Here is a 26,654-nt window from a genome sequence, read left to right as displayed (position 1 = left end):
CAGTTGGTTAGAGCATGGTGCTGATAATGCCAAGGTTGCAGGTTCAATCCCCATATGGGACAGCTGCATATTCCTGCATGGCAGGGGGTTGGACCAGATGATCCTCAGGGTCTCTTCCAACTCTACATTTCTATGATTTAGTAATTCTATGATTAGGGGAGAAAGAAGGGAATAGAAAGAGCATGAATGATAGTTTCCCTTGTGGGTGATATCTTGAGCAGTTAGATTTAGGACAAAGAGCATGATTCCAAGTGAGCACTGAGCTCGAATCCTTCCTTCCCCTTAGCAGTAGAAGAATCAGACAAGAATGTAACTTCCCATCAGTTCCCGGTGAGTCCTAATTTGCATTTAAGTATGGACGCGGATGGCGCTGTGGGTTAAACCACAGAGCCTAGGGCTTGCTGATCAGAAGGTCAATGGTTTGAATCCCCACGATGGGATGAGCTCCCGTTGCTCAGTCCCAACTGCTGCCCACCTAGCAGTTTGAAAGCACCTCAAAGTGCAAGTAGATAAATAGGTACCACTCCGGCGGGAAGGTAAGCGGCATTTCCGTGCGCTGCTGTGCGCTGCTCTGGTTCACCAGAAGCGGCTTTGTCATGCTGGCCACATGACCCGGAAGCGGTACACTGGCTCCCTCAGCCAGTATCGCGAGATGAGTGCCACAACCTCAGAGTTGGACACGACTGGACCTAATGGTCAGGGGTCCCTTTACCTTTACCTTTATGGACCATTAGGGTAACAAAGGAAGTGGCTTTGCATCAGATAGCAAATGGGTGGGAACAACAAGTGTCAGAACTGAAGTGTGTGTGTGTGTGTGTGTGTGTGTGTGTGTGTGAGAGAGAGAGAGAGAGAGAGAGAGAGAGAGAGAGAGAGAGAGAGAGAGAGAGAGAGAGAGAGAGAGAGATGGGCTAGAAGCAGGCAGCAGCTGGAGAGACAGAGCCATACTTGATTTTTGTTTGAATCCAAGGCTGTGGCTATGGGAGAAGCAAGACCTTCTGAATTGTTAATGCTCTGAGCCCCTCCTCTGTAGGCTCAGGTTGTATATATGTGTAAATAAACCATAAAGAATGAAGACACCACAGTCTCTGCTGCCCTTCATTCCAAGGAAAACAAACCCTAGATAAGAACCTGGAACCTAAAATCTCTCACTGCTGGGAGATTGGAGTGGCATGATGTATTTTTCCTCAAACCAGTATCAATATGAATTAAGAAAAAGAATCACTTGGCTGTGTTTTAAGCCAGCAATGCACGCACAGCCTAAACCAGGCCCTGGTGGGAAGTGGGGACATTCTTTCCAGGGGTTACTCCAAAAGCCATTGTCCTTGAGACATCTTCTGCACAATTCACAGGTTGTGAATTGTAGTGAGCAAGGGACAGCACTTGTTTTTGTTTTTTAAGCAACAGCAACAGCAACAGGAAAGGCTGTTCCGCCTTGCAATATATAATTCAGAGGTCTGTATATTGCCCACCCAAGGTTACAATGCATTATGAATTGGGTGAAGAAGAGAGGGTGCAATGTCCAGTGTTAATCATTCTAGGGAAGGCTCATATCTTATGGATTTCCTTCTTGGCATCCTTCCTGCTGCAGTAGCTCTCTCCTTTCTTGGACACATTTGCACTCAGAGCTGTAGGCAAGGATCGCTAAGCAACAGGCTGAGGCAAACAAGGCATCCTAGTTGAGAAAGTCTTGCTGTTAATTAGATGAAGGGGGCAGAGGAGGAAGCAGAATAGGAAGGGTTCTGACTACGTGAGATGGAAGCCAGGTCAGAGGGGGGAAATAAGCAAGCAACGACCTGTAACTTCCAATTTGGAAAATATAACTGCAGGGCCTTCAGAGTTGACCAGGGAAGGTGAAGAAGCCAGGTAAACAGCCCAGCTGTGACCCTGAATTATAAGGGCGCTGTTTGCCATTGCTTTGCCCTGACTACAGCCAAGTGCATCTTTTCTTTCCCCAGTGACCTATCCAGCCAGAAGGTTTCTGCTGAAAATATTTGGGGGGGGGGGCACACAAGCTGGCAACAACAATGTGTATTGCAGAGCAAGGTGGCTTTACACCATTTCCAATATACACCAATATGGCCTTACACCATTTCCGAAAGATTTCAAGATGTGTGCTAATAAAATAATCATTTTTAATTAATTAGGGCCAAATTAGACAATACATTAGCTTTATATACAGTGTGACATTAAGTGTGTGTGTGGGGGGGGGTGTCATACAAATTGCCACTGCAGAGATCCCATCTCAATCAAGACCCTAGTATATGGTGGTAGTGGGGGTTAAATCTTTCCCTTGCTTTGACTTAAATTCAGATTGTTGGGGCATGTTGGCAATTTGCAAAGGGAGAAAATATCTCCCATTGAATGAAAAGCTTTTTGACCAGAGAAACTGAATTCCAGCATTCTGCTATCATGCCACAAACCCCAAGAAGGAAAAACCACAGACATCAATGGAGAGCACATAGACAGCAGACTAGGCAGGCACACAGGTTACCGGGCCATAGTCTTCTGCCCTAGAGTATTTCTGTTTAAAATATAGTAATTATATCTAAATCTGCATCTATATGTATATGCCAATTCTATGCAAATCTGTGTCCTCATTTGCCTCTTATTTGGGATGATACACAACTAGCCTAAGGATCCTACCCCTCCATGGAAATTTGTGTCCCCCTGTAGGTAGCCCACCCATTGCCTTAAGCATTTTGGCCCCACATGCACAAGACAGTCAAAGCAATATTAAGCTACTTCAAACAGTCAAGGCTTCCCCCAAAGAATCCTGGGAACTGTAGTTTGTTACAGGTGCTGAGAGTTGTTTGGAGACCCCATTCCCCTCACAGAGCTACAATTCCCAGAGTTCCCAGAGTTATACTGCCCTGGAAATTATAGCTCCATGAGGTAAATAGGGGAAGTGTTATATATTCAGCAGAGGAGGGAGAGATAAGACCAGTGATTCCCTAGGTAGTCTTATAAAGGAAAGAAGTTAATACTGAGGCTGCAATCCTATACTCATTTACACCCATTGAACTCTGTTGGACTTATTTCTTAGTAGGCACAATAGGATTGTGCTGTCAATTATTCTAGAGGCATGGAACATATTGTTAACTAATGAACATGCTTTTCACCTTTCTGCTTCTTTACTTTTCCACCCGCTTTCTCCAGCAGTACTTAAGAAGATATTTATGACCTATTCCTGAGATATTTCTTTTTGCCCACCAGATTACAACTTTCTCTTGCCCTCTTTTTCTTTATCTCTTCCTCTTTCTTGGGGCTCAGATTCATGACTTGATTGGCACTAAAGTTTTGTGAACTCCAAGGCACTGAAGAAGATGAAGTAGCAATTCGCCAGGAAATTAGTACCAGGGACCATTTCTGTCCCTGCTCCATTTGACAGAAGAAGCTCAAGGGTGACGTATAATTGCATTTTTAAAGGAGCAAACTTCCTCATTCATCTTCTTTCCTTCCTTCCTTCCCTTCCCTCTCAGTGTGATCCCTAAGCCAGTTAAACTGAAGCACATTAATTAAATCCTACCTAACTCATTTAAGTTCAACAGAATTGAATGGGCAGCTTCCATTTAAACATTCCAGCTTAACGGTAATGCACCAAGCTCTCTCTTCCTCTCTCATTTACTGCCTTCCAATCCTTCAGCTTTCCTCCATTAATCTTTTCCTTTCTCTGTGCTATTTGAACATTTCCCCCAATAGCTCTTAAAAGTGGTGACAATTTAAAAGCTGGAATGACGTGCCAGTTCTTAAACCAGGGTTGCGGGTGACAGGCTTCAGAATTTGCAAAGCAACGATCAATTTAGAACAGGAACCACTTCCCTCAAATTTGTGATGATGGCAAAATTGGTGATACATTCACCCCAAGTGCCATATCACTATTCTGCACATCAGTTTTATAAACTTCCACTTAGATGTTTGATTTGGTATACATGGTGTAGGGCTGGCATTTGGGTTCTGTACGTAACTGCACACTTTGGTGACTGTCTACAATTGTTCCTGCCAGTTATAAACAATTTATTTTTAAGCAGAACTGCCTGCTTAGCTACTAGAGATAAGTGCTGGGTTAGTAGTACTCTTGCCGATAGATGGTGTACCTTCTTAAGATGAAAAGAGATTCAGGCTTAATCATATGAAAGAACGACCCCTTCTCAGGCAGCTCTTGAAGAGGGAATGGGTGCCATTTGCAGAGATCATGATTGAAAAGCTTATAGTAGTATAGCTGCTGGTGTAATTGGATTGTCAATTGGGGGTGATGGTGGGGGGTTATATAGCTTAAAACAAAAACAAAAAAACATTGCAGCAATCTTAATTGGCAAGTATATCCATCTCATCCAAGAAATCCTGGAACAAGGTGACCACATGCTCAAGAACCTTGCCTAGAAAGAGGACTTCATTACTGGCAGACCATAGTTTGCCATTGGTTTGACTGTGGAAAACTGTGGTTTGTGTAGGTCCACTAAAAATCTGGACGAGCTTCTTTTCTTTCATTTTTCTTTTTTTGCCCAAAGTTTTGCACGCAAAGTTGTTGAGGTTTTTTGTGAAATAATCACCACCACCATCATCATCATCATCATCATCTACACTACCGACATGGGCTGCCATAATCTGGATTTTCCTGGACATTTCAGCAGTTTTCGCCAGGAAGCTGTTTAAGAGGACTGAATACCGTCTATGTCCAGGAAATTATGGATGTATTGAAACCCTAGGTTTGTGCCCCTCAACCAGGATCAAACCATGCTTTGGGATCCTGATGTGTGGCCAAACTACGTGGAATACCACAGACTCCTTACAGGGGCTAGACTAAACGCCCTTGATTTCGCGGTATTGTGGGGAAGGTACAAGGGAGTTCCATACACCCAGAGAACCTGTCATTGTACTATGGGCGTGGTTGAGTCTACCGAACATATTCTTCTGACTTATCCTCTCTATGTACAACTCAGGCAAAACCTTATAGCTCCACTTTTACATCAATCTAGCTTTCTATCCAGAGAAAGACAGGTTTTATCCTTACTGAACAATGTTGCTAGAAATACAGCCTCCCAGGTGACTAAATTTCTTTTTTTAGCTTCTAAGTGTCATAAGATTTTAATTGATTGTATTGATATGGGGCTATCTGTTTAGCTCCATTCCATTGAGGGTTATGTTTTCCTTTTTTCCTTCCAAGTTCCTTCATAGGTTTTTAATTCTGTACAAATGTATTTTTTCTGACTGACGGTCGAATAAAAGAATATATGTATGTGGCCAAACTATAGTTTGAGGAAATGGCAAACTACAGCTGGCCATTAAACTGGAAGTGGAAACTTTTAATCTCCGCAACATCCCTTCACAGACAAGGGAAGAAGAATGTGCAAGTTCAGGGCTGGCCACTGCTCCTATCCTATCCTCCATGCTGTGGTTAGAGAATCATCTGAATGAAGCCACTGGGTCCCTGGCAGGACTGGGATGAACCTTTATTCCCGCTGAACTTGCACTTCCTTATCTCCCAAGCCATTTTTGCAGTTCCTGTGCCTCATAGTACAATACCTTATTTGCAATAACTTTCACAGCGCAGGGGTCTCGACGTCGGGAATGCATTTCACATTTTTTTAAAAAAAACATTTTCAGCCAAAGAAGAGGTGGAGACAGCCTTCTATGATCAGGAATTTGATGACCTGCAAAGTGCAGCTGAGGAGCTTTTGTAATATACATATCACAAGAGTGAGCGCAGAAGATAATTAAAAATGGCAGCTAAAGTCCAAATTCTGTTTGCAGTAAATACATAAACCAGTTAAAATAAATTGATTAGCAAAGGATATCCTCTTAACACTCTTTAAACTCAAACATCTGTTCTAAATAAATAATGCAGGCGGTAGATATTAATTAGAAAGCTTGGAGATCCGTGGGAGGAAAGGCTGCTCCGAAATTCCACTGAGGGGCCTCTGTCTGCCAAGAAAGCAGGGCTGGAGGACTCTGCACAGATGAAGGAACAGGCATATGTTTCCTCTGCCTCTCTGCACATACGTACATGCCTAGGGGTCGTAGTCAAGCAAGATCATATTTGTATAAATAGTCATTCACATGTAAAATTTCTAGTGTGTCCTCAGTACCAGATATGTATGAGGTTGTAGCCCCGTATTTCCGCATAAATCTCCATAAACTAGCAGGCCCAACATAAGCTAATCCTCAGAATACACACAGATGCATCCAAAAGTTATTTATTTACATTAGGAGTGGGGAACTTCAGTCCAAATGCAGCCCATTTCCATCTGGCCCTCAGGACTCTCCCCAGGCCACAATCCACCACTACCACCAAGCCACTCACATCACTGAGTTAGCAGTCTACATTAGGTGAATAAAACTAGAATGGAAGGAGTGATCCTCTAAAATATGTAACACTAAAATATTAAATCAAGGGGATTCAGAGGAAAAGCTGGAAATCACAGGCCAGTTAGATTACTGTCTGTGATGAGAAACTGGTGGAAAGCATTATTAAAGAATTACCAAGCATACAGAAGAACAAGTCTTGCTGAAGCAGAGCCAGCATGGCTTCTGCAAGGCTAAGTCCTGTGTTCTTTGAGAGTGTCACCAAGCAATCCACCCTACAGTGTATGTAGACTTTGAAAAGAAATTTGATAAGTCCCTCGCCAAAGACAAAGCTTAGCAATCATATCCTTGTATGGATCAATAACTGGTTAAGGAACATGAAACATAGCTCAGGAATAAAGGAATAGTTCTCCCAAAAATTGGTATTGGGACTTGCACTTTTTAACTCATTCATAAATGATTGGAAGTTAGGAGTGAGCAGTGAGATTGCCAGGTTTGCTGAGGACACCCAATTGTTCAGGGTATCATCAGGCTTCTAGATTGTTGTACATTTGCATGGATTACACATACATTCAGGCTGATAGGAGCATACGCCCTTTGTGCTATAAGAGTCCAGCTTCCTAACCCACTATGAATAAGTGGCTACACTGTGATAAATAGCAATGCCTAAACAGTAATGCTGCACAACTAATCCACTGCTTTTTAAAAAATGTACCTTTTACAATAAAAGTGATAGCAAATTACAGTGAAAAGTGCAGGATAACAACCACTTGACAGTGGGATCATGCAACCTCCATGCAATTGCGAAAACAGATCAGAACAGTGCCTCAAAATACAGTGGAAGTTACCACTGTCACATTTATTTCAGTCTGTAAGGTGGAATCTACACACATATAAAAGATGCTGTGAATTATTATTATTTTTAAAAACGTTTTGAAAAATACATCAAATTTGGCATAGCTCACTGTCACCATCTAATGTCACATTTACATATTGCACTTTACAAGATATTTAAAATTTTTTATTTGCAGCTGTATAGCTGAGTCCTAAGTCAAATGCTGGGAGTGACTTCTGCCTCCCAGCAAGCCACTGATGAGTGGAGTTGGTACCATCATTTCTCCCATTTCCACAATCTATTTTTCTTATGGTAAACATTTAAAAAATTAGCTTTTGCTGATTGCAGAACTTTGGTGGACATGCCTTATGCAAGCAGGGGAAAGATGTCAGGGTTTGTGCTCATAGATGGCAATGACAGAAGCCAGATAATAAGCACGGCTATTAGAAGACGGTTTGGCAACAGCCCAGGCTGAAGAACCTATAGAAGGGAAGAAACGTTCCTGAAATTAAATGAACATATCGGTCAGTCACAGTGATTTAATCAGAGCTAACAGCTGAATTGCACAATCCATTTGGGCATTCTCTAATACTTAATAGCAAGGCGTCAAAAAACAAAATCATCCTTCAAATGTTTGGAGGTGCCAGCTGGAGTCACGTCAAGAACTCAACTAGGAAATGAGCCTGAGCTACAGCTAGTGAACTGCATGCTTAATAGCTCTGAAACCTAAGCAACGTTGTCCATGTTGACCTTGTATCACCATTGTGCTGCTCCTTAGGCAGGCAACGTGGGCCAGAAATCTCTGAAACCAGCTCCTGTGTTAAACATTTGTCAGCCATGCATGAACAGAAACCACATCCTATGCAGGCCATAGAACTTCGAGTTCATTCACTTCCACACAAGGTAGGGTATCATGTGTCCTACTTTATTTTAAGAACTGTAAGAAGTCAGTCCATCAGTTGAAGGCCTTCACTACTTTAAGAGCTGATTGGTCCAAGTCTAATGTCAAGATAAATAACCAGAAGAAGGAAGAGCCGGATCCTTGAATTTGCCCATAATCAGTAAACAGCTGGACTGGCCTACAGCTTCCCTGGTCACAGTCTTCCCCACTACAGTGAGAGGCATTGCATTTCTATTTAACTTCTAAAGATTATTTCTAGATCTGCATCTATACTGTTCCACTATTCTAAACTAGTGTTTTCTTGACCATCCTTGGGGGCAGGGGCAGATCTGCTATGAAACCAATGAATCTTAAGCTTAAGCACCCTTAATCCCAGGGGCCCCCAGCAGTGACTTAAATTCCACAGTGCTTAAAATTAATAGGTCTAGTAGACCCAATTTGAGTGGCACGACTCAAAATGATTAATTTTTTTGTTGTATATATTTCAACAATCCCAAAGTTTGAGAGTCAGTTGCACAGATGCTGAAACAACCCCATTGAAGAAGATAACAGTGTTTACCCAAACCTCATTGCTGGTTGTGAAGGGCCCCCCATAACAGTTCAAACTTCAGGGTCCTAAAAATATCGGTCCATCACTGCTTGAGGGGGATGAGGGAAATGAAACCACCCACAAAAAGGAGGTCAGTATGAGAACTTCAAAGAACTGTTTGTGGGGTTGGCATGGGTTTTCTTAAGGAAGAGTGAATCTATCCATTTTGGTTTCTCTCGTTTTATCAGAGACACTGTGAGTGTCCAAAGGTAATTTGCCACTTGAGTGCTATTAATATACATACATGTCATACAACTATAAGTGGCCTTGTTCAAAACAGACAAGTCGTTCCATGAAGGAGAGGATGTAGTGAGCCCATGATACAGAAAAAAATGATGCTTAGACCCTACAGCTCAGACCCATACAGCTCATGTTTTGCATGCAAAAAGTTCTCATGTTCAATCTCGGGCATCTCCATTTAAATTGATTAGGTAGTGATACAGATCTGAACCCCATGTTTGCTATTGAAGAAGGTCTATAGCTCATGCACATGTGAAAAGTTCCAGGTGCAATCCCCTATATCTCCAGGTAGAGCTCAGAACCCCTATTTTGAAACCCTTGGTACCTACCGCCACTTGGAGTAGCCAATATTTTGGTGAAAGGAACAATGCCCTAACTTGATATGAGACAGTTCCCTATATTCCTAAAGCTAGACAGTTTTACTGTCAAATTATGGCATGTTCTGATGCTTTTACAAAATACAGTGGTACCTCTGGCTAAGAACTTAATTCGTTTCAGAGGTCCCTTCTTAACCTGAAACTGTTCTTAACCTGAGGTACCACTTTAGCTAATGGGGCCTCCTGCTGCCGCTGCGCAATTTCTTTTCTCATCCTGAGGTAAAGTTCTTAACCCTAGGTACTATTTCTGGGTTAGCGGAGTCTGTAACCTGAAGCATTTGCAACCCGAAGCGTTTGTAACCCAAGGTACCACTGTAATACCAGCCACTTGTTGTGTCTCTTATTATGCAGTGACACAGTGTGTTGGTTTGCAATTACAAGTCACAGGATTTGAAACATGTGTGTGTCCACGCATTTCACATCACTGGTGCAACCATCACTCCCACATAGTGCCATTCACCACGGCAGTTCACGTACAAATCGACAACAGATGTTTCCTGAATTAGAAGGAGCAACAACATGAACCAACTCATTCAGTGTTGTCCTCATCTGTGGCCAATTCCAAACCATCTCTACTTTGCATGGAGATTTTCACAAGCCCCCCGCAGCAGGCTGGCATTTTTGTTGGTACAGTAAAATAGTTGGCAATTACTGCAATCTTAATCAGGCATTTTATGATCCTCCATCTAGTTGTATCAAAATGAAATATTCTCCCTCCTTGTTTTTCTTGATGTTGCAGCTGTGGATCTTCCCCTTCAGAGAGTAATATGGTTGCCAGTAGCCTCTGGAAGAGACAGCAAAGGAAGTGGGATGAACTCTTTGAAAGCCGAGCCCATTTAAAATGCAGAAATAATGGGAACTACTGCCTCAGAAAGACAAGCAAGAGAGGCAAATCAGAAATGCAGCACTTGACTTGCATTAAGGGCAACTCTCTGACAAATACCTTGCTCTTTGTGTCTTGGCAAAGACTAGTCATTGGGGATGATTCCTTTATGAATATACTGCCTCTGGTACTTGAGGTAATATTGCACCATTGATAGCTTTTTCTTCTATGCATTTGTCTAATCCTCTTTTTAAGCAATCCAGATTGGTGGCCATATCTTGCGGTAGAAACTTCATAATTTAACAATGTGCTGTGTGAAAAAGCTCTTCCTTTTGTCTGTTCTTGAACTCATAGGATTGGATTGGATTTTATCTGGAGAGAGCGATTAAGTGTGTGTGGGGGAACTTAACCAATGCTGTTGTCCATATATTTTTAAAAAAAACAGCTCAAAAGGTAAGCCAAAACCCTAGCATTCCAGCTTTCATTGTATGAAGAGCCTTGTAAACAAGAGACTCTAGTAAAATTAAACACCTGTCTGGGATGGTTGCACACTGAACAAGCTGGGAGGGAAGGAAGGAAGGAAGGAAGGAAGGAAGGAAGGAAGGAAGGAAGGAAGGAACATTGATTGCAAAGGGGTCTCTGCAGCATGAGCTTAAAATGAAAGGAAACACCAAACAGGTATGGGAGCTTGCTCTAAGAAACATTTAATAAAGCAACATTTGAAAAAATCAATGGATTGAATAAGATTCTCTGTCCTTTCTCTGCTCTTGCCAATGCCTCTGAAGAAGAAAAGGTCCCAAGGTACCATGTAGCTCTCCAAAACAGACTAAGGCTAACTTTGAAAATAAATAATTTGATTCCCTTCCCCTTATTTCTTTTTATTTATTTATTTTAGTGACCGTAATAATATTTTATTATGACCTGTTCGCATCATCCCAGTATTTTCTCCAGATAACCTGTAAAATCTATTGGATTATATCCAACTAAGTCCTACTCAGAGTAGACCCATTGAAATTAATGAACTCCTATGTTAGTAATGTCAATGGATCTACTCTGAGTAGGCCTAGCATTCAATAGAACCTCTAATTTCCTTTAGTGTGTGAGAAAAGCACATGATTTGCATCAAGGGCTCATCCTCACATTTGCTTATCCCGCCTAGAAAGAATAGGTCTGAAAGGCTTTCACTTGTCCTTTGCTTTCCAGGCATGGATCTGAGCAGTTTTCTCTTTGCCTCGCAGCTTTCCCTATGATAACCCACACTTTGCCACTGAATCAAAATAAATGTTAATCTGTGGGAAACCCAATTGCCATTTGTCCCAATTCAGTGGTAAAGAGTGGATTTTCCTAGGGGAAAGCGGAAGTATGGACAAGCCCGAAGTCCGAACTGGCATCTCTGGCTAAAAGGATCATATGCTGGAAATAGATCACTGTCTGAGATCCTGAAGAGTTGTTGCCAGACAAAATAGACAATGCTAGTAGGCTAGATGGTTGAATAATCCAACCAGATCAGCTTCCTATGGTTCCTAAGATGGATGACAATTATTATCCCCATATTGCAAATGTGTGCGGGGGATGGGGTGGGGTGGGGAGCTTGCCAAAGGCAATTTATGATGTCCAGGAGAGAGATTAATTTCAAACTGAGAACAGATCAGCCTCTTAACTGCTGCAGCAGCTCTCTCTTTTTCGGAAGCCAGTTTCCCTAATATAGGATGCATTTTTGAATGTATCTACTCATGAAAATATGCATCATTATGCACACTTTCCCCAAGCACACACACTTTTGCATGCATTTTTTTGTTGGAGAACTGCATCACAAAATTTGGAGAAATGTGAATTTCCAAGAATAGCTGTGTTTCAGTTCATGTGTTGCTCATGTGTGAATTCAGTAGGCTTGCATGCAAACCAAATCAAGTATCTTCCTATGCTCTACAGTGTCCCCACAGCCACCAATCTTTGTTGTCTCACATATTCTAGAGAGTTTAATAATGTCATTAAATACAGGAGGCGATCATTGGTTTAAATTAAGCTTTGTGTACAAGGATGGATCTCACACAGCAAATTAGCTGTGACAAACTCTGAGACCCACTTGCAAGCCTTGGTCCTGAGTGCATCCATCCTGCCTTCTCCTCCTGCCAGCGCTCTTGTACCTTGACAAATTTAAGTGCAGCTCATTTTGATGCAGCCAATCCTGGCCTTGCAGCTTGTCCCACAGGGATGCTGTTCTTGAATTGAGCACAAGAGTTGCTTGTTAATTAGCGCTCCTTTGCCGAAGAGCACTTGCTCAAGTGCTCCAATAACATACAGTGCCTGCCTCTTAACTACCTGCGAGTAATCACAGAGTCACTAATAAAAGAGAGAGAGGGAGGGCAAGCAAAGAACAAGCCCCTTGCTGCATTGTTAGCAATAATTTTCTTGGTTGTTAACCTGCTCCAACATGTTAATTTTTCACTTGCAGCAGCAACACTTGCTAGAGACAAAACAAAATACTGTAAAAAATAAAAAAATAAAAATCCTTCCAGTAGCACCTTAGAGACCAACTAAGTTTGTTCTTGGTATGAGCTTTCATGTGCATGCAAGAGTGCTCTGTGTTTGTTTGTTTGTTTGTTTGTTTGTTTGTTTGTTTGTTTGGTGTGTGTGTATGTGTGTGTGTGTGTGGTTATATCCATAGAAGTATAAACTACCACAAAATGTTGCAGCGTATATTCTCTTGTAACAGGAGTGCTCATTTACAGGTGGGTAGCCGTGTTGGTCTGCCATAGTCAAAACAAAAACGAAAATTCTTTCTAGTAGCACCTTAGAGACCAACTGAGTTAGTTGCTGGTATGAGCTTTCGTGTGCATGCACACTTCTTCAGATACACTGAAACAGAAGTCACCAGATCCTTAAATATAGTGGGGGAGTGGGGAGGGGTATTACTCAGAAGGGTGGTGGGAATGGGTGATAGGCTGATAAGTGTGGAAAACCTGTTGACGACTCTAAATGGCTGCAATTAGTCTTGCAGGGAAAGGCAAGGGGTGGGATGGCTAAAGATAGCTTTGTTATGTATAATGAGATAAGAATCCAATGTCTTTGTTCAAACCAGGTTTCTCCATGGTTTTAAGTTTGGTGATTAGTTGCAATTCAGCCACTTCTCTTTCCAGTCTATTTCTGAAATTTCTTTGTATTAAGACAGCTACTTTGAGATCTTTTATAGAATGTCCTGGGAGATTGAAGTGTTCTCCTACTGGTTTCTCTGTCTTGTGATTCCTGATATCAGATTTATGTCCATTTATCCTTTGGCGTAGGGTTTGGCCTGTTTGTCCAATATAGAGAGCTGAACAGTGCCCTTCAGCTCTCTATATTGGACAAACAGGCCAAACCCTACGCCAAAGGATAAATGGACATAAATTTATTGTGGCTGAATTGCAACTAATCACCAAACTTAAAACCATGGAGAAACCTGGTTTGAACAAAGACATTGGATTCTTATCTCATTATACATAACAAAGCTATCTTTAGCCATCTCACCCCTTGCCTTTCCCTGCAAGACTAATTGCAGCCATTTAGAGTCGTCAACAGGTTTTCCACACTTATCAGCCTATCACCCATTCCCACCACCCTTCTGAGTAATACCCCTCCCCACTCCCCCACTATATTTAAGGATCTGGTGACTTCTGTTTCAGTGTATCTGAAGAAGTGTGCATGCACACGAAAGCTCATACCAGCAACTAACTCAGTTGGTCTCTAAGGTGCTACTAGAAAGGAGTGCTCATTGTTCAGGGTTCTGGCCAACCATTCCTTATTAACAGGGCACTCCTTCTCCGTGCCTCCAGTTTTCTATTTTTCTTTCCCAAGTGATACTCAACATTTCATGGCCAGGGAGCCTGCTCAATCTTAGGGGTGTGAGAAACTGGTTTCTCTGAATTTCTCATTTTACAACGTTAAGTTCAGTACTCCGCACTTCCATGTAAGTTTGCAAATTTGTAAAAGGGCTAAAATCTGCATGAAAATTCACCAGCATTTTAGTGCAAATTCCTCCTAATGTATACACATTTTAACTAATATATGCATTTTTGCAAAACAATTTCCCCGAAGATAATGCATTTTTGTACTGTATTTTCACTAACACATGCATTTCTATGGGCACTTACCCCAATTTATACATTTTTGTGCCCATAACTTGGGAAGGGAACGGCATTTGCAAAATTCAGCGTACTGTGAATTTCAAATGACAGTTGTATTTCACATCACATATCGTTTTAGAAAGTGCAGGTTAGGTTGATTCACCTTTAAATGTGAAGTGAATCAAATTTCTCCCCAATCCCTAGCCCACATAGGCCTGTTTTGGGATTGGGGGGTTCCCCTCTTAGTGGGGTGTTGTTTTTAATTATTCTGAAAACCTCAGGAATCACCCAGGCACTTCAGTCTTTTGCTCCCCGTTTTCAGTGGCTCATTTTGGCTTGATTTCTGTCCCCACTCCCCTATGAAGTCTTTATTAGAAATAAGAAGACAGGCATGCCTGTCAAACTACTGGCAATACTGAGGAAATCTCCACTCAAACTTCACCTTGCCAGGGAATGACTGTCTGGATTTGTTTGTCGAGGCACTTAGTTCCTGCTTTGGTTTCAGAAACAGCAGCATCCTTTTCTTTCCCCCTACTTGCTGTTTGCTTATATACAGCAGCAGCCGCCCAATAATCTTTTGCGTTATCACCAAGGTTAGAGGTGAGAAAAGTGGAGGAAGAAGGTGATGCAAAGTCAAGACAAATCAGTTTTGAAAATTCAGTATTATGTTATAGCGGATCAGCATCACGCTGGACTGGATATGAAACACTGAATGAGAAAACTGGCCTTTGTTCCAAGCAGCAGATAAGCTAAGCAGCAAACAATACGTTGCACACAAAATTGGTGTAATGATGTCCTGAGGGACATTTTTGTGCAGTAAACCAGCTTTAGGAAGCTTGGGGGGCTGCTGCTAAGATCTGTTAAGATGTGTACGCAAGACCCTTTCTTTGTCCACCATTCTTACAACTCCAGATTTGAACATGCTTCTTTCCACCTTTGCATGGCTTTTACAACCGCAAACAGGTGTCAGCTCCCTGGAGCCCTGGGTGCCCAAGCACCCACAACACTCCCCATGAAGGGACTGGGCACCCACAAATTTTGGTGCCAGGGGCATGCACACTGCATAGCACCCACATCCCCAGGCACCCACAGTCATGGGGCCAAGCTGGCTCTCCTGACTGCAGATGTGGAAAACATCTGGGGAGAAAATTTGAGGCATAAAATAGTGTGTGCAGAAAGGATTGAGCACACTCCCCTTGCTTCTTCTCCACTTAAAACAACAACTGTGCAGCCTCCTGGATCTGACTCTAAGAAAACAAAATGTCCATTGGGACATTGTTATACAGTATACGCATTTGCCTTTAAGCATATAGCTTTCCCATAAATATTACATCCAAATAGAGTTTGCAACCACCAGAATTATTTATTCATTCATTTCAAAGCGGTTTACAATCTACATTAAAACATAAAACAATCCAGAATAAAACATTACAGTCAAACATGAAGTATACATTCAAAGCAACTTAATTAACATGAACCTAAAATAGTATCTTAAAGATTTCAAAATAAAGTATTACACAGAAGGTCAACTGCATTATGCACATTTAAGAAAACATTATGAAAGGAAGCCAAACATAAAATGCACATTTAAAATAGGATAATTAGCATGAGAATAAAATATTATCCTAAGCATAGAACACATATGCTTGTTATTTCTGCCAGTCCTGCCAATGGTGGTTCATGGCAGGTGGCAGCTGTGGAAGCTCAGGCTCAATGACCTGGGTCTGCACTAAGAGACAACCAATATGGTCTCTGTTCTCTTTAACAGCCTCAGTTTTAGTAGCTGGGGTCAATCAGGGTCCCACCCTCCCAGGCCAGGTGAAAAGGCCTGCAAGGCAGGGAGCAGATCTTCCAGGACTCACAGTCAAACTGGTCAGAATTAGAGCTGATTCAAAACTTCCTGTCTCCACCACCCAGACAATAGGATACTTCATTCTCTGTTGATCCACATGGCTATTAGAGAAAAAAGCAGGAATGCCGCAGGTAAGGCAGTCATCCAGGTAAATATGAGGTGGTGCCAGAAGTGTGAGATATCACATGAAGGTTGGTGGAGATGAGTGCCGTAGCCCTGCCCCTTCTGTCATGCTATAAGGCCCATTCTTGCCGCCCTTCCTGTGTTTGAGGAAGGGCGAGAGCTGTGGGAAACTGTTGTACTCACATAGGCTTTCCTTACAATTTAAAACCCTGATCCTACAGAGTTCTAGATTATGCACTCATGCAGGGAGCCTACATGAGTGCAGCAGACTCCCCATTACAGACATGTGCAGGGGGGGGGGCACAGGGAAGCAACAGAAGAGAAGCAATGGAAGAGAACTAGCTAGTGCCCTTGGCCACACCCATCCCATCATTGTGTGCAGGGTAGAACACTTGGAGGGTTTTCAAGAGTGAAGTAGTTCTCTGAAAGAGTGGGTGGTGTAGGTTATGCTGGGTTTTTGTGCCCTGAGTGCTCCAACTCTAGGAATTTAGTGTGGAATTGCCATGCTTTCTTCAAGGAACCTTTTGTGGAACATCCACATGATTCTATCATCCAGTCATCATCCAGTATTTTCCCTGTGCTACTCCTACCTTTTCTTATACCACAGAAAGTCTGAAAAACAGTAGAGTTACCGGTATCTCTGCAGGTATAGATGCCTATAGCACTACCATATTTTTAAAGGGATGAGGTTTTGATGAGGGTAGTGACTTATCAGGAATGTAAATCTCACAGTTCAGCACACATTCATTATAACAGTTTTGGTGGATCCTTAAAAATAATTCTATGATCCTTAAAAATAATAATCAATTTTTCATTAATACTGAAATATTTTTTTCTGGATACAATTGTATAGAGTACTACAGCACCATAACTCTAGTGTGGCATAGTGTTATAGCACTGTAACACAATAGTAATATGATATTATAGCACTATACTTTCATTTCATTGAACAAAACAACCAGAAAGTGTTTTAGTGATAATTAAGCGCTGATATACTGCTTCTTCAGTAACATTTTTAGGCCTTCTTCCCTCTTCGTTTTGTTATCCCAGCCTATCAGGGAATTATGTGGTGAACACGATCACATTATGCCACTACGTATTGATCAGTTTTAGCTACGTGATTAACTCATCAAGAGTAAACAAAGCCCTCAGACTGCCTTCATTCTGAATAGTGATGAAGGGAATGTGAATCTGTTGTCCAGGCAACACAACGAGACTTTTTAGTACATCAGTTCGACTCTAGCGATGCATCTGTGCATGACCTGTTGGGACAGGATATTTATGGAAATGTATATTCTTATTCACAATAAGTGACTGGATGGGGGAAGATGGCATCAGCCAGCTGCCATCCTTCTCCCCAGCACCTGCCCCCTTTGTAAAGTTCTGGACCCTTTTGCAAAGAAGTGCAATTAATCACCTCCAAGGGGGTGCATTTCGCAGGGAAGCAAAAATGTTCATGAAACATATTCCCTCTTCCAACTCAGCACTACTGATAGCACACTGATTGATTCACACTGCTGTCTTTCTCCGTGGGCTTGCAAATAAGCGTATGTGTGTGATGGTGGTGTAAAAGACTACCTGAATTTCAGCTGCTACAGTAAATAATATCCCTGTGCTGCAAACACAATCCTGCGGGGTGTGAACCTGTGCAACTCCTGAAAATGCATCCAAGATGGATTTTGCCATTTGTTTTCTGAGCAGCTGAATTGTGTGTATCATATGAGATAGCTCTGTGAAAACTGTTGGTGCTGCTGCTTTAACAGCCTTTACTGTCAGAATTTGCATTCGGAAGCAAAATAAATAGTAGCAATGCTAAAGAGGAAATGGCAGTGTTTTGTTCGTTGGTTTTTCTAAATTTCTGAAGCACCTCTAAACCTGTCGTAAAAGTATAGCTATTCAGTAAAAGGGCAGTGGGAATACGTACAAGATTAGGCTTGTGTGGTACAATGTTAAAATCCAATGCTCCACTGGGCTGCAGATATTTGTTCCCAGTTTGGAATTTTCATTCCTCTTAGCCTTTGACATGTGGAGTCCAAGAACTTGCCTGCAACATAGTTCTTCCAACAAAACTGTTTTCCAAATATATATATTTTCTTGCATTGCAGAGGGATTTGGGTCCCTTCCAACTCTACAGTTCTCTCTCTCTCTCTCTCTCTCTCTCTCTCTCTCTCTGTGTGTGTGTGTGTGTGAGAGAGAGAGAGAGAGAGAGAGAGAGACAGACAGACAGACAGACAGACAGACAGACAGACAGACAGACAGACAGACAGACATGGCTTTAGATACCTTACACACCAACACATAAACTTAGGTTTAATACTGTGCCAAATATAATGACCTTAAGTGGTTCTTAAACATTTTCTTCTGAGAAAAGCTTCCATATTGTTTTGCAACCATTTACCAGGTCAACTGTGTTACAAATGAAGTGCAAGAATGTAATTTACTAAAAAGACTGATGTCGATCATCACTATAGGGGGGTGATCAATTCGGGCTGATCTTCATTCAGAAAGCTAAGGATGTGACCTTTACAGCTCCCTTAGCAATTCTTTTGCTTTAGTAATGACAAACTGTATCTGTTCACCAAGGAAACAACACTGTGGGATTAAATCATGACTAATATGAGGTTGGCCAAGAAGAGTTTTAAGAGAAAGCAGCTGCTTAAATCTCCAGCAAGATTTTTCACTCAAAGAACATTCAGAATCAAATCAGAATCCCTGCCCTGAGGTAGGATCCTCGGTGTTTTGTCTGTTGATTCATACACAGCACAAGTGTTGGTAATGTCACAGGTGTATTAAAGTGGGCTCTATAAAGCCACGTGGTAGAGCTTAGTGGAGACTTGCCACAGAATATCCCCCAGTCCAAATAGGGGTTTCTGGAGCAGTGTTTTGAATCAATGGTGCTTGCAAAGGTGGGAACCTTTGAGCAAATGCTTGCAAATGGGACCTGGGCAAACAACCCAATCCCACAAGACCTCTCCATCTGCTAATGGCTTTGTGCCTTCCACAAAATCATCCAGAAACTTAGCCATCCTTGCTGTAGAGCAAACGTTTCCAGATAGCTCCCACAAGAGTAGGAATGAGGTTAAAATGGGGCAGGAGTGAGGTTTCCCTAGCACTGCTGTCTATTAGAATTAGCAAAGGAATAGAAGGAATTGGTGCTGTGAAGTAATTAAAAGCATTGTTGTCGCTGCTAATATTACTCTGAGCATTTAACATTTTATTAGTGTCAATGCTATGTGAGGCACTGTGCAAAATACAAGAAGACAAGCCAGAGAGCTTAAAACCCATGTAAGCAAATCGCTAAAGGCTGATCTACTACATGTTTAGTAAAATAATAACACTCTTCCTTGCACTGTTCCACTCTGGTATGTACAGGTATGTAAGTATGTGTTGCATTTATTTCTCACCTTTTCATCTAAGGAACTCAAGGTGGCCTGCAATGTAACAGAGATTCGAGAAAGAAAGCTAAGATTCTGACACACCTCCATTTGCAAAGACTTTAAGGTCTTTTGGATTTGTGCCCCTAATTTGCATGGCTTATGTTTATTAGTTTGTTACTTCCCGCAGCAGGAGCAACTTCTAAGCATCTGTAGAATTTAGCGTTTAAAAGGAGCAAACAGAAGAGGGAAGAGGAAAAGTCCCTGAGCTGAACCTACTGAACCACAATGTCTCTATCTAGCAAACCACACAGTGAGGCTGCTGAAGATACCATGGACTAAGGCAAGACATGTTCCTTGTTGTACATACTCTGTATCGGTGTTCATGGTTTTGCCCGAAGCTTCAGAGTAAACAGCCTAGAGTAGATTAATAAATATGGTGATGCTGTAAAGAAAAATCCTATGTGAATACATCTAATTACATGAGGAAATGCTGGTGTTATCAATTATTGAGAAGGCAATACTCTGCATGGCGATTCAGAAGCAAGCTTGATTGTGTTCCTTGGAGTTTACTCCCAGGGAAGTGTGCACAGGCATGTAACCCAAGGATGGTTTCACAAGAGATACTTGAGATATATATAACACATTGCTCTCCATTGTCTCTTTCTTTCACCTTCCAATCACACAAGCTATGTTCCCATTATTTCACCTTCTACCAAAAATATATCCTAATTATTTGAGCAACTGCATTTTTGTTTTTTGTAAATGAAAATATTGCATTGTAGTGATATAACGCTGCTTTTGCCAACAGATGCTTTGAAAGTTTTGGCGCTTGATTTAGTGAGCATATCAGCAGCAGAGTGCAGACTAGCGCCTCCTGGTGGAGCTGAGACAGTGGGTAGCAGCATTGCCCTGACTCTCCTCTCTCTGCCCCTGCGTCAGGCTGGACCCGGGAGTGGAGCTGCAACTGGCAGCATTGGGCCAATTCAGACTCTGATGAGAGAGTCTGTCATGGGACCCCCTGGTCGTGGCCCCTAAAGAAAAAATGTTCCCCGGGACACACACCCCATGCTATGCCACTGCCTAATAACTTGGTAAATATCTTTGTAACGCACCCATTTTAGAGAGAGATGAAATTCAAGTGAAAAAAACATGATGTAATAATGAATCATAAATAAAACCTTTGCATTTATTGGACTTGGGCATGTGTGTTGACTAGGGATGGGAGGATCTGTCAGTTTTCGATTCTGTCAGTTTCTTATGTTTCCAATCTTAAGTTCAGTTTTCCACATTTCCATATCAGTTTGTGGGTTGTTTTTGTTTTTGTTTTGTTTTTTGAAGTCCTTGTCATCAACATTTTAATGTGCATTTATCCTAATATACATATTTTTCTATGCAATTTCCGCAAATATAATGCATTTTTATGCTATTTTACTAATATATGCATTTTTACATCCACTTTACCCGCATGTCTGAATTTTGTACACACTAGTTAGCTGGAGAGCTACCCTGCATAATTGAGAAGTGAATATTGAAGGGTGGCTGTTTTGGTTCTTGTGTTGTTTCAGAAAGTGCGAATGGGTAGATTCAGCTTTAAGTGTGAACTGAATCGAATTTCCCACCCCTCCCCTAGTGTTGACAGAATCTCACAAAACGTCTCTGTGCTAGAGCTTCACAACCCTTGTGGTGATCGAGGCGATTGATGTAATTCATGTAGTAAGTCCAACCAAATCATTGTATCTGCAATATATGGTGCTGTTGTTTTAAAGCAAGCTCCTACAGGGCCTCTAAGAAATATATTTAAGTCACATGGCTGAATGCAGTCTGAGCCTGGCTGAATCCAGTTTTGTCTCTTATTACATTGCAGTTGCCTGAACTTCATCTGAACTGGAATTATTTCTAAGGTGCTTTCATTGTTTTATCAGGGCTTTGCCACCTGTCCTAGAAGGGTTAGGTGATGTAAAGGTCTCCCAGTTTGTTTGTTTTGGGGGACTTCAACATTCATGGTGAGGTGACTGGTTCTGGGGTAGCTCAGAACTTTATGGCTGCCATGATGATCATGGGGCTGCCCCAACATGTCACTGCCCCAACGGATGTTGCAGGTCACATTCTGGACCTTGTTTTCTCAATTGGGGAAGGAAGAGGGTAATATGAGAGTGGGGAATCAGTCCCTTATCATGGTCAGATCACTTCCTGTTGAGATTTAGTCTTTCAGTACCTTTTCGCTCTGCAGAGGCAGGGTACCTTTTAGGATGGCCCACCCTCAGATGCTGATGGATACAATGAGTTTCCAGAGAGTTCTGGGGGATTTCCCAGCTGATATGACTGGCACCCTGTCAAAACCCTGGTCTGGAACATCTAAATGGCTCGGGTCATTAACACGATGACTCCAAAGTGCCCTCTCCCGCTTTGTGGAGCCCAGAGCTTAGGGCGAGGAAACAAGCTGGTAGACAGCTCAAACAGGAATGGAAGGAAACTTCAGGAGAATGCAGTCAAACACTGGTGTGAGTTCATCATCAAGCCCACCTAGTGTCAGTGAAGGCAGCAAAGAAGGCATACTTATCTGCTGGCATTGCATCCTCGTGCTGTCTGGCAGAGCTTCTATGTCCTTTTAAATATGTTTCTGAGAGTTATTGGTTTTTGTTTTTATTATGTATTTTGCATTCCCATTTTGTATTGTTATGTTGTGAACTACATTGTGATCTTTGGATGAAGGGCAGTATACAAATTGGAAGAGGAAGAGGAAAAGGGAGGAGGAGGGAAAACTGTCACTATTTCCCAGGGATAGACACTGCCTATATTTTTGTCAGGGGAGGGGGCCTCATCTGTTTTTATTTTTTGTGTCCGCTACTAGGCTTATTGTTTTCCAGAGATCAGCACCCTTCTCAGGATATTTGTTTGCTCCTCCAAATTGAGGACTGTCCTCTGTAAATGAGGACACACATTGTTCCCAAAGCATTCTTAAGAACAGAGTGCCACCCATTTCTTTTGTTTGACAGTGTTCCTATCAAGCCTTCCATCTCCACAGTTTCCTTCAGGCAAGCTTTTTTTTTTGGTGGGGGGATTAAACCTCAAGGCCCTCTTGCAACATTTTATCTGTGCTACTTTCCATAGACAAGGGCTTGGGAATGGGGAGCGGGAGCAGGAGGGTGGCCAGCATAACAATGAAGTTGTTTGGAGCCCCATTGGGAAGAGCTCTTTATGCCTGGCCCCAAAAACTGAATTCACGCTGTAAGGAACAATGAGAGAAACACAGCTATTACCAAGCAATCAGAAAAAAAGTCATGATGACCCACCAAGGACACACTGAGAAGGATATGGGCAATGGGAGAAATTAATGGCCTGAAACCAACATGGCAACAAACTGCTGGAAACTAGGTGATGATTTGCTATGCTCTGAGCTTTCACCCTGCATCACTTAAGCCAGGGCTGTCTTAAGCATATGCGGCACTGGGGTGCAAAGATCCACCCGATGCCCCCCCCAGTTGCCCAGTCCCAGGCACACAGGAGGGCGGAGCCAGCCACCCACTTTAGCATCTCGCTGGCTCGGTCACCCCCGAACTCGTGGCGCAGCGCCGCCCGCAGTAGAAGAGCCTGCCGTGGTGCTCCGACCAACAGGTGGGCTCTTCCCTGGACTCAACTCTCGGGCCCTGGACTCTTGGCCTCGTGCTCCTGAGAGCCCGGCGCCCGGGTGCCCTGCACCCCTAGTGCCTATGGGTAAGGTGGCCCTGACTTAAGCTGATCTATCAAATTGGGGTGGGTGGGAATGGGACGGTTAGGACAAGGACCAAACCTCAATAGCTTGCTGTTTCTAGAAGGAGGTAAAAAGACAGGTAAAAGAAAGCACATCTTCATGCTGAACATAATTAAACTATGGAACTTACTCCCATGGGAGGCAATGATGGGCACCAACTTGGATGGCTTTTAAAGAGGATTAGTCAAACTCATGGAGGACAAGGCTATCAGTGGCTACTAGCTATGCTGACTATGCTCTGCCTCCTCATTTGGAGGCAGAAATGCTTCTGAATGCAAGTTGCGGGAAACCACAGGAGGGAGAAATTGCTCTTGTGCTCAAATTCTGCTTGCTGGTTCCCCACAGGCATTTGGGACAAGTGTCCAGAGCTTCACACAGCACAATGGGTGGGGAAGGCAAACTCTGCTTCCCATACTTCTAAATAATCAAAGTAATACACAGTACCATCCATAGAGGGAGGCCCAGGGTCCCTCTATTAAATCCATCACACCCAGAGTCTAACGTTGCTTAATTGCATCACTGTGTTTCAGGGCACTGGGTTGCGGAGGATGCCCCTTCATGCAGCAGAAAGCAGGTGGAGGTGTCTCTACAGAGAAGGCGTTGCCAACCTTTTCAGACTCGTGGGCTCATTTGCAAACCAAAGAAACTGTTGTGGGCAAATGCGCACCCACAGCAACCAAGCACTCCCCTCGCAACCTATTCTATTGACACTTCCTTTAAGTCTAATTTCAGGAGGGGGGTACCCTGCAGGCACCAGGAAAGGCTTTTGCAGCCCCATGAACACCATTTGGTGATGCCCTGTAGAGAATAAGAAGGAGACCTATCCTTCACCATTTTACAGACAGATATAGGGACACATTTGGATACTGCTAGGGCCATTGCCCAGCCCCCTCTATTGTTCTACATTGCTGGAGGCTTGACTCTGCCTTTTGTTTATTGTATTCCTTCACTCTACAAGTGCCTATTCTTTACCAGTTTAAAAGTTGGAAGGCTGTGTGTTTGGTTGGTTAAAGATTATCTTTTTTTGTATTGGAACTCCTTTTATGTATACATAAAGTGCTGGTTCCCTTTATTGCCGGGATAATAAAAGGCAATCTGCTCATTGCTCAAATAACACTGGGCAGAAATGAAAAACAACTGGAAATAAAAGTTTAAGGATGAGGTTTGGCTCCAGCCCATAATGATTAGGTTCTAGATTTAACCCTATAGTGCTCAGACTAGTACAGGCATAGGCAAACTCAGCCCTCCAGATGTTTTGGGACTACAACTCCCATCATCCCTAGCGAACAGGACCAGTGGTCAAGGATGATGGGAGTTGTAGTCCCCAAACATCTGAAGGGCCAAGTTTGCCTATGCCTGGACTAGTACATATATATTGGGAGATTTAATTGCCCCGCAGCTGTAGTACTTTATCAGCAGTTCAAAATGTTTCCATTAGCAGTTGGAATGTGTTAATTGGAGCAGGCTGTGTTCTTCATAGGAATGCTAGGCCTACTCAGGGTAGACCCACTGAAATGATCATGACTAATTTAGTAGTTTCATGTGTAAGAGGAGGGTAGCACCTCTGGTGGAGGGCACACCATTCTCTTTCTGTGGCAGTTTGTCCACCTCTGGTCTCCAGTCTGCAATTAGCTCTCACCTGCAGTACCTAGAAGCTGTTACCATGTGACATCAGCCACACCCCGTGAATGGCTTCGACTGGCCAGCTAAACGAAGTGAAAGGAGCCAATGGTTCTCAAATCCTCAGTGAGTTAGGGACTTCCCATGCACATGAAGACAGGCTCTGGCAGATTGAGCAGACACCAACAGTGGGTCCAATGGTCAAGGAGGCAGTTTCTGCTTGTGATGTAAAGGGGAGTGGGAGGCTGATGGGGTTTGTCAACCTGGGAAGGTAGCCCATGTAGGAGAAGCAAAACTCTGATCCTGAACCTCTGCTGCCTTGCAGCTATAATCCATCATGAGAAAGGCTTCAGGAGTAGACCCTCAGGAAAAACCCATACTCACTCCCTTGCAGGACCTCTCCAGGAAAAGAAAAGGCTAAGAAGTAAACCCTACACAAATCCAGAGTGAAGTCTATGTGATGGTTGTATGGTGTCTTGTATACCTCCTCCTTACAACTACAGCCAAGCTGGTGCCAAAGATATTGTTCTGCTGTCCTTTGGACCACATCAGCAAGGCTAAGAGGGAGGTCTTGTTATCTGGGCAGCCCAGGACCTCCATACACACTGCCCAGGCTTGCGCCCCAGGGAGGTCACTCCAGTGCTGCTAATGCAGTGGTTTGACTTCACCCCTGAGGTGCACTCCATTGTCTCTTGAGACAGATGGATGCCAACAAACTTGAGTAGGACTTAGCTGAATACAATCCATAGTATCATATTGATATTACAGAAGATCCATCATAGCACTAAAGATATAGTTCTGTTGGGCAAAGAAAATCTCCCCTCACCCCCCCCCCCCACATGCTAGTCCATCTGAAGAGGCAGAGGGAAGAGATGGGGGAACGCCCTGTTGCACTGGCTTCTGCTAATAAAATGTGACAGCTGAATCCATCCCTCTGCTTCCCACTCCACCTAGGGTGTCATGTGTCTTACTTTACCAAACAACAACAACAACAACACAGTCCTCTGTTGGAAGACATCCTTTATTTGAAGATCTGTGCTGTCCAAGTCTGGTTTAATGATGAAGAAGCAGAAGAAAGTTTGCCCCTGGACAGCAGACCAGATAGACACATAGGTCACACTATGATTGCATGCATTATATTATTGTTTAAATTATAATAAACATTTCTAGATTTGCATCTATGCATGTAAATCAGCATATGCATCTTATGCAAATTTCTGTCTCTGTTTTTTTTTGGGGGGGGTGAAGCATAACGATACTTGAGAAAGGGGAAACAACAATCTTCTGAGAAAGCAAATAGCAATCCAAATTCAATTTCATTATGAAAAATGGGAGCACCACAAGACTTTGTTCTAGGCCTTGTTTTGAAGCTGCCTGCTTATACTCTCTGCACTGACATCACTGCTGAGCAGCTAGAACACTAGTTCCCACACTGTGTTAGCTGTATTCTTGGAGGTGTCAGAGCACAGTGGATGTTTGTGAAAAGCCAGTAATGGCAGACTGCCTTGGGCCCCTAAATTCCTCAAAAGATGGCCTATTCCATTATGTTCCATCAATCAAAAGCCTCTTTGCACCAATGCTTGGTGTTTGTCCACAGCATCTAGTGACAGTAATTATAGCCATAATAACACCCCCAAATAATAGGTAGGTGCCATATAGTGGATAAAGGCAGTCCTGCAGTATAATGATAGAGGTTGGGAACTTCATGTTCTCTTCAACAATGTCTAGTTTGGCCCTGATAGACAAAGAAAGTGAGGAAT

General features: G+C 42.7%; 1 long non-coding RNA gene across 1 annotated transcript; it reads left to right on the top strand.

Moving 5' to 3' along the window:
* Window positions 1-16,040: 16,040 nt before the first annotated feature.
* Window positions 16,041-25,883, top strand: LOC117047788. Its single transcript, XR_004426772.1, has 3 exons — window positions 16,041-16,154; window positions 18,730-18,868; window positions 25,849-25,883. It is a non-coding gene; the product is annotated as an uncharacterized LOC117047788 (long non-coding RNA).
* Window positions 25,884-26,654: the final 771 nt, after the last annotated feature.

The sequence above is a fragment of the Lacerta agilis genome, chromosome 6 (assembly GCF_009819535.1).
Source record: "Lacerta agilis isolate rLacAgi1 chromosome 6, rLacAgi1.pri, whole genome shotgun sequence".
Classification (NCBI taxonomy): Eukaryota; Metazoa; Chordata; class Lepidosauria; order Squamata; family Lacertidae; genus Lacerta; species Lacerta agilis.
The sequence above is the reverse complement of the archived record's forward strand: the minus strand, read 5'-3'. Positions and strand labels throughout refer to the sequence as shown.